Below are 12,794 nucleotides of genomic sequence, written 5' to 3' on the forward strand. Positions count from 1 at the left end.
TTTAAAAACCGCCAATTAAACGCTGGATGCAAATGCATCCACTGGCATCTTCCCCTAGAGTAATTAACAATAATTTCAAACTTAATATAATTTTGGAGGGAAATTTGCAGCTGGTGCGAGAGGTTCAATTACCCAGTAAGTTCTGTGTCTTTTATTTTTTTTTTTTCTGGGGGGGTGGTGTGTGTGTGAAAGATTTCAAAGGCGGGATGAATCACCACTGGCCAGAAGTGCTTCAATCACATTAGCCGACCTGCGGGGGGGTCTGAGATGCGGGGAATCACTAGGTTTCACTAAGTGCTCTTGGGTTTCCTCCAGCCCGTGAGTGTCAGCCCAATCGTCAGGGCAGCTCCCCCTGCAGGAAGAATGGCTAACGGCGGCAATGCAGCACCGCCCCGCCTTCTGAATAAAACGAGACAATGGGCCAGCCTGTGCTGCCCCAGCTTCCAGATGGCGCCCTAACAGGTGCCGATGGGCAGCTGTTACAGCACAGCAAGAACTCGTCACTGATTGGCCGGCCAAAGCCCGAGCTCCCCTCTTCACCATTGACGGGGCCCTGCACATATACTACAGACTTAGAGGAAGTGATCATTCCAGACCTGCTTCACTAGACACATGAAAGACCAGCAGTGTTTCTCAGTATGCATACTTGACTGTACTTACTGCTTGGCGATTCAGTCACATGTTCTCGCATACCTGATTTACGCCATGTTCCATTGCCAAAGACCAGTTTCAGTACTAAGAACAGAAGTACAGAGGACAGTACAAAATCCCAGGATGTTGGTCTTGCCCCGTCCCAAATATCAAGGATACATCGGTTGCATCCTTGCCAAATGGGACCAATCCCATGATTCATTGCGCCCCAAGTTCGTTCTTGGGAGGCAATCTTTGAGCTCTTGGTACTGAGAACAGCCAGGTTAGCCTTAATCCTGATTTACCTGCTGAGACAGAGGAATGCTTAGACCAACGTTTCCCAACCCAGTCCTCAGGAATCACCAGACAGTCCACATGTTTCATCCCACCAAGATCCCAGCCACCCTGATCACAAACGACTAGCTAAGGCAGAGAGAACCATGTTCCTCGGCATCATGAGAGATCATTTTTGGCTTCTTTGACTGTGATGATTCCACAATCAAATATGCTTAATATGTTTCAAAAGCAGTGAATAATTTCCAAAGTGCTATACGTGCTGTGCTGCTTTACCCTGTGGATACTCGTAAAACTTTTGCACAGAGGATGATCTGTCATCTTTATATGTGTTACTTTGTATATAAGAATGATTATACTTCTCCATTTGTCCATATAGGAGTCCAGGAGGATTTTATCACACATATTACCACAGGAACACTGGAGGTGCAGTGAATTTGAGCAATGAAAAAAATAATTGGTCAAAAGACTTGGAAGTCACAGGAGCGAGGGATTAATAATTAATGAAACTGCCAAATCAATACGTTAGAAAAAAATGACAGTGCAGAAAAGAGGTATTAGTGGGGTCAGAAAATGTTACAGCGGCAAATCTGATGATGTCCTGCAAATAGCCATCTTTCAGCAACCTGTATGACAGAGGGGAATAACTGTCCCGGGGTACTGGAAGCAGATGATGAAATGCTACAGAGTTCTCATCATTCCTTCTTACCCACAGTTCTGTGCTCCTCTGTGTTTCATTGCCAAGGTTAATAATGACCACAGCATCTATGCAGCCAGTTACTGTGACCTCAGTGCAGATAATGTGGCAGCAAGCAGACAGAGCTGCAGCAGCAGTGTAAACACTCACCGTCATCCAGTGCCTTATGTACTAACCCACTTACATTTTATTTATTTAGCAGATACATTTATACAAAGCAACGTAAATATTTTTTGAGCACAGTCAGCCAGTCGCAGGAGCCGCTGAGGGTTAAGGGCTTTGCTCAGGACATCACTGCTGACCACAGGGGTTTAAACCAGCAACCTTCCGAGCACAGACACTTCCAGCACTCACCTAGCCCACTACCTGCTACTTCCATCCATTTTCTGCAACCGCTGATCCTGCTTAGGGTCTATCCCGGAAGCTGTGTACTGAACCTGCACACCCATCTATCCATCTTCTGTAACCACTTGTCCTATTGAGGGTCGCTGGGGGTCCGGAGCTTATCGTGGAGGCTAACCAGCAACCCAGGATGGGGCACCAACCCCATCGCAGGGAACGCTCACATGTCAGTCACTCACATATGCACACCTACGGGCAATTTGGTAACTCCAATCAGCCTCAGCATGTTTTTAGACTGTGGGGGGAAACTGGAGCCCCCAGAGGAAACCCCATGATGACACGGGGAAAAAAAGTAAACTCCACTCACTTGGAAGCCAGGCAGAGACTTGAACTCAGATCCTATAGGAGTGAGGTCACAGTGCTATCCACTGTCTCACTGTGCCACCCCAGGTCCCAGATGTGTGAGGTCACAGTGCTATCCACTGTCTCACTGTGCCACCCCAGGTCCCAGATGTGTGAGGTAACAGTGCTATCCACTGTCTCACTGTGCCACCCCAGGTCCCAGATGTGTGAGGTAACAGTGCTATCCACTGCACCACAGTGCCGCCCCAGGTCCCAGATGTGTGAGGTAACAGTGCTATCCACTGCACCACAGTGCCGCCCCAGGTCCCAGATGTGTGAGGTAACAGTGCTATCCACTGCACCACAGTGCCGCCCCAGGTCCCAGATGTGTGAGGTAACAGTGCTATCCACTGTCTCACTGTGCCACCCCAGGTCCCAGATGTGTGAGGTCACAGTGCTATCCACTGTCTCACTGTGCCACCCCAGGTCCCAGATGTGTGAGGTAACAGTGCTATCCACTGCACCACAGTGCCGCCCCAGGTCCCAGATGTGTGAGGTCACAGTGCTAACCACTGCACCACAGTGCCGCCCCCTACCATCTAGTTGTACTGTTATTTTCATTCTCTAAAGAATAATTCTCGATTCACCTAGTTCCCCTACACGTAAAGCTCACTTTAATGCTACGGTTGATTGGAGCTGCCAAAATCCCTTGTGTGTGTGAATGTGTGAGTGACTGGTGTGAGTGAATGATGTGTGAATAGGACAAGTGGGTATAGAAAATGGATGGATGGATGGATGGATGGATGAAACGATCATTTAACTTTTAGAGATATTGGTACACTATAAGCTAAAACTGATAAACTATACAAATGCATTTACGTGTCTATAGTAAATGCCTTTATGTACCTGGATATATAATTATGTTTTTATATTTTGCGAATACTGAAATTAGTCTAAAAAACTGCATCACAAGTGACAAGTTTTATATTCTAACGATTCTGCGATTATGTAACTCCGAGATGCAGGCAGAGAGCAGACAGGCTTTTACGCTTCGCAACGAGGACCGACAAGCGCCAAACAGCGTCCGAGGGGCGTGGTCTAATCGCACGGCAAGTCCGGGAACAATGCAGAGCAGGACGAGGCGGCAGTCCAGGAACCAAGTCAGATCAGTCACACAGCAAGGCAAAGCTTCAGCGAAGCACAGACTTAATACCTCACATATAACTTTAGGCTCATTATGGGATGTGGCTCATATTCAGGCAAGCAAGGGCTGGGTGTGGGTCCAGGGAGGTGGGTCGGATATTACGTCAGCCATCCATCCATCCTTTTTCTGTAACCCCTTGTCCTGTGCAGGGCCGAGAGGGTCTGGGGCCCTATTGTCTATGTAAAAATGTGCTTTTCTACCTTTTTCCATGCATAGTGAAATACTCTGCAGCCAACGGTAACCATCAAAAGAGATTATCAAGCATTAGCTTAAACACACTAGCTTATTCTGTCCAAACCGCATTATGATTTAGGTTAAATGAACATAATGACGTTAAAACACTCTGTCTGGGATATTAAGGAACCTTCCAGGGATCCACAATCAAGCCTCATCTTGCTAGAGAAAGACGCGAAATGGGGGTAATATGATCTACCTACCAGGTAGGCTCAGTAAGTCTGCTGTGAGGAATTAACGGTCAGCCTGCAGGCAGCCATGCTATCGATGGCCTTATCTACATATCCCCCTAGTGTACATATGTGGTATTGCACGTTATTATGAGCACAAGGTACAAAAATAAATTTAATTAAAGCAGCGTTCAGATAAATCACAATAAAAAATATAACCATTTAATATGCTATTTGTTAGTTTGGATATATTACCATATATTATCGTAATGGCGGCCAGCTCCTTTTTAATTACGTGGTCAGCTGCTTGATAAGAGCACATTTGCCCTGGATGTGTTGGCACCAAACCTGCTTGGAAGGTGGTCGCCTGTCTTATGATTTTGCGATGAACGCCTGCTGGACTTCCAGCTGGAGCCTGGCTCCCCCTGAAAAGGCACCGCGCAGCCGCGCCCGGCATCCGGGATTAAGCCTCGACGCCAAAGCCTCACAATACCGGCTGGGGGCCGATAAGGGATTTTTCATTTCGGCTGGCCATTGTCAAGCGGGGGAGATTGGGCACCTGCAGCAGGACCCGTCTCGCTCTTGTTTGCTGTGTTACTGTGGCGCGGCACCAAGCTTCGCCGCCACACCAAGCTTCACCGGCCGCACCGAGCTCCGCCCGCACCAAGCTTCGCCACTGCACCGAGCTCCGCCCACACCGAGCTTCGCCGCACCGAGCTTCACCGCCGCACCGAGCTCCGCCCGCACCAAGCTTCGCCACTGCACCGAGCTCCGCCCACACCGAGCTTCGCCGCACCGAGCTTCACCGGCCGCACCGAGCTCCGCCCACACCAAGCTTCGCCACTGCACCGTGCTTCGCCCACATCGAGCTCCGCCCACACCGAGCTTCGCCACACCGAGCTTCACCGCTGCACAGCAAACACGCACAGAAATAACAGGCCGGTTTCTAATCGCTGAGAGAGCACACACACGTCATTTTACAGCCGTCACGTCACACCATGCTGATCCTGCCCTGGGAAAGTGGGATGGATGGATAGATGGATGGATGGATTTTGTTTAGTGCTTTTTTTGTGATCCTACAAACTAAATTAAAGTGTCTTTGCACCAGCTATAATAAATAGTCTTAAGGCTGCTGTTACTCCATATTCAGATAAATATTACATTATCCATTGAATTTAATATCGTATTTCTTTTGTTGCTATTAGGCTGCTGGCTCTGACAGGAAGCTGAGATCCTGGTGCCCTTCGGACTCCTCTCACGCAGAGCTGTCAGCTTGGCCCGGGGCTCACGGACCCTCCGGATCCTCATGACCTCTCTCCCGGACTCAGGTAACGCAGAATCCGCCGATGGATGCTTCAGCACACAGTATGTTTATTTCCCATCTGTAATCAGACCTCCCTCAGTCTTATGGTGTTTACCTTACACTGGGTATTTATAAGTCCGACTCTTTGTACTATTTTACAGGCTTAATATAGCTACACTACGCAGTCAGGTGTCCACTAGAAATAGACCGTTGTACTTTGAATTTAATCGACGCCAGCAAATAAATTGCTTTGATTAATCCTTGTTTACTTCGATTCCTGGCCAGGATTAGAACACACTGGCGCACTAACCTCAGAGTGTGGCCATAACGATCTGGTGACTACCTTACTAGCTAATCGCTCGGGTCAGTTAAACTGGAAGTGAGCGGCTATAATGTATTATACAGTATGGTAATAATATCTACTGCATGGGTGTCAGTCCTTGAACTGAACTGATCAAACATACAGACTTTTTTTCAGCTGTCCAGTGGTGCCTGAACTGCGATCGAGGTAACCTAGGCAACTCAGAGACCCTTCTTAGTCTGTCCATGGGAGGGAACCCGCATGGTATGGGGAGAACAGGCGAGGCGAACTCCACCAAAGGTGGACAAAGTACACAACTCCATTAAAAGTATGGATACTCCTGGTGAAGTACTACTCCAGTACAAGTGAAAGCTGTTCAGTCAATTGTTCTACTTTTAGTTAAAGTACTGGAGAACTTGATTCTGAAAATAAAAAACAAACGTCTTGTATTTCATATGATGACTGATGGTTAAGGTTAGGGCTGGGTAGGGGTTGCGGTCGTGTGCATCAGGCAGACAGTGGAATTGCTGTTGATGCAATTTCCTCAGAACAAAAACAAACAAACAAACAAAGCAACCAGCCCAGATACACACCTCTAGCTTAATAACTGCCCAACAGCAGCCTCTCTGACAGCGTACGAGTCGCTTACTGTGGTCGGGTTTCTCCAGTGAGGATCACAGTATGGCCAGAGGTTTGGGGTAGCACTGCACCCCCGCTGTGCATCACCACTTGGATATAGTTCTGATGCATTTTTTTATTCCGGCAGTGCACGGAACATTTTTGGTTCAGGTAGAACTACACAGCAAGCTTTGAACGACAAGGCGCACGCTGAAATAAAACAGCAGAGGAATAAGTTTTGTCCCACCCCACTGTGGACGGGCTGCACCTCAGCGCCAAAGACAGGTTTGACTTTATGTAAAAATCCATGTCAGCTCGACAAACGCATAGAGCTCTCAAACAAAGGATGTGTTCTGCTGTACGGTGGCTCTGCGGGGAGCGAAACTCTCGGATTGCGGATGTAAATCCCTCCCTGTTCAGGTTCTCTCAGGGCTTCGTGGTTTTCCTTCTGTAGTCCAAAGTCATGCCGTTAAATACGTGCATTTAATTACTTTCTCTTGTATAATCTCAGCTGAAGCAGAGAAACAAAGTGAATTGCTGCGAAAGTTAATGTTAGCTAACTGATCACTGAGCAAATCCTTTATTAAAACTGGAGTTACTCTGTGAAACATCCTTTGCTTTGAATCACCTCTATAGAGCAGCATGAATGAAGCAGGTAAGAACTATAAATGAATCAGAAGCAGGAAGAAATGCCAAAAGCGGCCCCAGCTCCAAGCTACATAAGATATTTCGTTTTTCTTCTTCTTCATACTGCAAGTTTTCACTGATACTTTGAAATATTGATGTTGGAGATGATGTTTACACCCGAAACGTCATTCATTCTTACCTAAAGTATACAAAGTTGGAACTTTTTCCTGTAAATTAAGCCACTTCATAATCACAATTTAACTTTTTTGCTTTATTTCATCAAATAAAAATAGGTCTTTGTGCACAGTGATGACATTTAATAACTCAGGTATGTTTTTAAAGCAAATTCAGTCCGTGGTTCAGCAGATGCCCGTTACTGTCTTCAGCACTCAGTACTGATGGTTCTGCCCAGAAGGGCTCAGACAGCTCCATACACCCAGAGAGTCTGCAGCTTCCAATTTCTGCAACAACATGACTGAGGTGTTGGGAGAAATGGTCAAAATCGTGACAAAGCAATAGCGTGGAGCTGTTATCTGGCAGGGGTGAAGTGAGTGTGCACTCTTAGAGAAGAGTGCGAAGGCAGCTGTTATCTGGCGGGGGTGAAGTGAGTGTGAGCTCTCAGACAGGAGTGCAAAGGCAGCTGTTATCTGGCGGGGGTGAAGTGAGTGTGCACTCTCAGGGAAGAGTGCGAAGGCAGCTGTTATCTGGCGGGGGTGAAGTGAGTGTGCGCTCTCAGGGAAGAGTGCGAAGGCAGCTGTTATCTGGCGGGGGTGAAGTGAGTGTGCACTCTCAGGGAAGAGTGCGAAGACAGGCTCAGCACCAGCAGGCGTCTAACGTAGTAAAGGGCTTTACACTGCCATACACACTCGTGTTTAGACTAAAGAATTATAATCTGAGCATGATTCCTGTCCCAAGATGCTGTTGTTCTCTCTAAGGACACAGCTTTTATACACTTAGAAGAAAGGGCTGGTGTTTATGCAGGTTTTTGCTGCTTCTCCCTAATTTGATTACTAATTATATGGCTGACTGGCTGAAAAGTCCTGACATCTGGGTCTGAACAGCTGATCTAAAGGTTATCGCAAAAACCTGCACACACACCGGCCCTCTGCGGGTAAGACTGCATACCCCTGATTTACGTTATCAACCTGTGTAAATTAATAAATAAAAAGTCACTTTTGAAGAATAGTTTAACTCAGAAATAAAAAAAAAACTGTAAATTGACTTGACAAAAATAAGCTAACAACATTTTTCTCTTTGGTCATTCAAGCATGATTAAAAGATTGCGACTCCAAGTCAGCATACAGCATGACGGTGACGCTACTCGCCCAGGAAACTCTCTCCTTTATCCTCGGGGGTGATGACTCTCGTCTTTAGAGCAGAATGATGACTTTAACCTCAGGTATTTCAGATGAATGAGGTGGCATGTGGGCAAAGTGAAGGGGGAAGCAGTATTTCTTTATGCCAAACTCCACATCCTCCATCGTGCGGCAGATGTCCAGCCGACGGAAAGGAAGCAGAACATCCGGCGTGACAGAACATTGGTTTTACAAATGCGATTTCCTTAACATGCGGCTGTGATAGTCAGACCTCCCCGAGGCAGTAAAGGAGGGCGTCCTCAGCTGCAGGAAGAGCAGGAGGTCAGGTGAGGAGAGCTCCATCCCGGAGTGACGTCTCCTAATTAACGTCCAGAGGCTCTTTATATGAAGCCTCATTTTGTGTCGGGGCGCAGACGGGCATCTTCTGTGCAAAATGAATCGTTTAACCTTCAAAATATCCCGCATGCTCACATAGATTGCGACTCTTACTGACTTTTTTTTTTTGGCAAATGTCATGATATTCAAGTGAGAGTATTTAAAATAAAAAAAATGGCTTTTTGAACCCTTTTATTTTTGGCCTGTGCTGCCTCAGATGTCCTCCAGGAGTTTCCAAAACACTGTCCCATAAATTAGACGCCACCAAATCAAATTGCCACTGAATTATTATTTGAGATATAGAGAGGTGTGTTTTAATTAAAGTAATTATCATAATATATTAAGATTAATAAGAGCACACATAGGACATAGTCAGCAGTCTTAGCTCTCCTGCTAATTAAAACTGTCCTGGGTTTGCTCCTCTTAAAGCATGTCTGGCTCGGGATGGAGTGAGCTGAGAAAAAAGTGTGTCAACACACACGGCACAAAAGTTAATTATATAATCCATTTATTAAGCTTATATTTGCATATTGAAATGGAAAGTGGAATATCTTCATAATGGTGACGTGTGTGGAGGACGCTCTATCCCCTACTGCTCCAAACTCAGCACCATTACCGTGGCAGATAAATGTAATCCTCTCACTGTGCAGCACAGCCCGGGACACTGCAGTCACGGGAGGGCACTGGCCAGTTCTGAAGCATTTCCAGCCATCCATTCCCCATTTTCCAGTACAGTGTACTGGGAGTCTGAAGCCTGTTCCAGGAAGCATAAGGAACAAGGGTGGGGACACCTTATATCTCTCCCAGCTCCTTACTAGGAGGAGCAAAAATGTGGACTGTCTGGCAGGAAGCTCAGAGGGAGCGAAAATGTGGACTGTCTGGCAGGAAGCTCGGAGGGAGCGAAAATGTGGACTGTCTGGCAGGAAGCTCGGAGGGAGCGAAAATGTGGACTGTCTGGCAGGAAGCTCGGAGGGAGCGAAAATGTGCCTAAGAACTGGGTTGGGAAGCACTGATGTATGCAACCTAACCTAACTGCATGCCTGTGTACTGCGGGAGGAGAACAGAAATACATGAACAACTGGGTGGAGACACAACGGCCACACACAGAGGGGAAGGGCTTTGAAGGTTTGAGGTGATGGGGCTGTTTCTGGAAATGATAACACAAACTCTCCTTTCTTCCAGTTACACAAGTGAGAAGGTAACTGTGGGTGTTTGTATCAAAATGTTGGACAAATTGGAAGATCTCTATGAAGTATGTCATCTATGGAAACATATGGGTGCATTATGCATTGTTTCACTGCTGGACTCTTTTTGCCCATTCAGATAGAATAGAATCAGCTCTCTTGCACTAAAAGAACTATGTGTTACCATTGCAGTGACATATCGGATTGCTTTGTTAATCTGAATGCACCAAAGTGTTTTCACAGTTGTTGTGGCAAAACCTTCTGGGTGCAGTGCTCTTTGAAGTTCCAATTTTAAATGTTCCTCTGATCATATGACTATTATTTTATATACCAAAAATGAGTGGAGGTAATATACTTTTACATGTGTTTGTTTAGAATATACTTTTCTCCAAAGAAATGTATAGCTGAGACAGATAATAGATCACAAAAATATACATGTCAAGAAACCAACTTGTATGCAAGTGCTGACTATGCTAAGGTCCAGTAACAAGTGCATAACGGATTTGGGAATAAGAGCTACAGAGAAACACTGTTGGAACTTAATATAAAAAAAGCAATAGAAGAGAACAAAGCAGGAACTAAATCTAAGTGTGCAGTACAAGAAACGCGGTGGTCTTCAATACTAAGAAGGCAAAGACCATACTTGTGGTCTTGGGGAAAGCAGTCTTGCTGATTTGCCTCCCAAGAATGAACTTGGAGCGCAGTGCAATGAATCATGGGATTGGTCTTGTTTGGCGAGGATGCAACTGTGTCCTTGACATTTGGGGCGGGGCAAGAATGACACCAGGGGATTATTACTGTCCTCCGTACTTCTGTTCTTAGTATTGGATCTAGTCCTCAGCGGTGGGTACACAAGAACACAAGTACGGTCAAGTACGCACAGTGAGAAACACACCAGATCATCCAGTAGTGCCCAGTGAAATTAACAACGGAGCTGGGGAGGGTCAGTGGTAGGATGAGGTTAGCTGAGGCATTCTTGGAAGAGATCGTTCGATGTTTCTTTAGGGTTATGAGGGACTCTGCTAGTAATAGCCAAAGCAACACTTCACGGACCATTCGCTGTATTTTCCGACCCCAATCTCTTGGTTTGCTTTGAGCCGTTTTTTTGGACAGAGAGCGCCATCTTGTGGAGCCAGAAAATACAGCAAATGGCTCATGAAGCCTCATTTCGGCTATCACTAAACACTGGCTACTGAATTCAGCTAGGTAGCTCATTCCTCCACCAAGGAATCCTACGTGGACAGATGCCTAGCATGAGACCTGTTTCCACGCAGTGGCGGAATCTTCAGCTGAGAGGGAATATGGGTCCCAGTGAGTGACTCGTTGTAGGTAGGTGCTGTTCCTTTAACAGCACTGGAAGTAAGCACTGGAACATGGTAAGAGCACACCAAGGCTGGTGACAGATATACAGGCACATGCAAAACTATGGATATTTATGTCCTATTGTAATAATTAATGTTCTGTTGTAAAAAGGATGTTAGGGGGTTGCACAATGAAATAAGTCTGGAAATGTCGGGGAAAAGGATGCATTCGAATTGATTATTGAAAGTCAAAGCACTGCTGTAGTCTTGTTTCCTCAGAATAAGTCAGTGAACATGGTATTTCCTTAGGCTGTCTTTTTAGATCCCCCCGAAACCTTCTGTGCAAAAACACTCGCCGTGATTAACGGCCCAGGAACTGGGACTTACGCGCATGTATCCACACAAGATCATTTTAAAATATGTTCTTAACAGTCACAAGATATAAATAGACATGTGGGCAACATGGTATATTGCAAGCATATTAAAATTCAGATACACTGGCATTTCATCTCGCACCAGCCAGGGCACACAGTGGCAGGTTATGAGCGGTGGACAGGGTGCTGGAAATAACTCCCCCTCATCTCTGCTGTGACTCATTTCACGAGGAAAAAGAAACCCTGTTTCTAAGAATAACTTTCTTTGTTTACAAAAGGACTTTAGCCAGAGTTTACAAGGACGCGGGCAGTCTGCGGCTGCTTCATCTTTTCCGAATGTGTCCCGGCAGGTAGCGGTATCCTTCATTTGCATAAATGATTTCTCTGCATATTTTAAAGTAGCGTGTAAAACTGTTTTTATGTCTCATTTTACTGTTAGTAAAGGCATCAAAATGATTTTTGATCAATCACTTTGACCTCCTTCCCTAGCTGCACACTATTGCTGAGCTGCTTATTGGTTAATGGTTCCATATTTAATGTGACAATCCCCCACACCGGGCTATAGAAATTAATCTACGAAATAAAGAGAATGCACCAAGCAGCCTTATGCATTGCTGAGCTTTATTATTGAACTAGAAGTGTTTGGGCAGCTCTCACACGCACGGCATGTCTTCCCAAGGAAAGTCACGAACTGTTCAGGAAGAGAAAGTAGCAAATTTAGTAGCAAACTGCTTGTCAAGGTGGACAGGCACATGTTTTGCTGAATGCATTCTCTATAAAATGTGGACAGACTGAATGGAGAGGTGATTAAGTCAAGGTAGGATCCAGCTGGAGCTGACTCATCTACTGACAAGCCAGCTGTTAAAGAGCAAGACATTATTTTCATCTGTCAATCATAATGCACCAACTACTAAATTAGTCTCCCTGGCTGGTAATGCTGTCCTCCAAATCAGTGACCCTCACTCTGACGGCGCTGAGGTTTTATTAGAGGACTCGCCAGATACAGGCCGACCTCTGCTTTTGGATTTGGTTAATGATGCTGCAGGGATCCTGGTGTTAAAGCAGGTATGATGAGGGATTACTGCGGAGTCACAGAGATCGTAATGTGGGATTGGGAACCAAACACTCCACGGTGCCAGAGATATACTGACAGGTAGAAGGCAGGGATTGTATGATGAAACATGGAGAAGTATGATGACATCTTCAGGTTCCGCTTTGGGCTCAGGGGAACCGTGCGAGAGTGTTAATCCAGAACTGACACAGTATGGGAACATATTGTCAGTTAGGCGGGATTCGTGGGATCACATTTAATACATCTTGTTATCACACTTAATATTAATTTTCGCAAAACTTTGCATTAGTATTTAAACGAGAGTATAGACAGTAAAAAGTAACTGATAAAGTCTGTTAGGGGAACATGTGGATGATAAACATCATCATCACTTCTGAAAAAATATTAACTTCAAAACAGTGACAAACGCA

This window comes from Paramormyrops kingsleyae, chromosome 4 (genome assembly GCF_048594095.1).
Source record: "Paramormyrops kingsleyae isolate MSU_618 chromosome 4, PKINGS_0.4, whole genome shotgun sequence".
In the NCBI taxonomy this organism is placed as follows: Eukaryota; Metazoa; Chordata; class Actinopteri; order Osteoglossiformes; family Mormyridae; genus Paramormyrops; species Paramormyrops kingsleyae.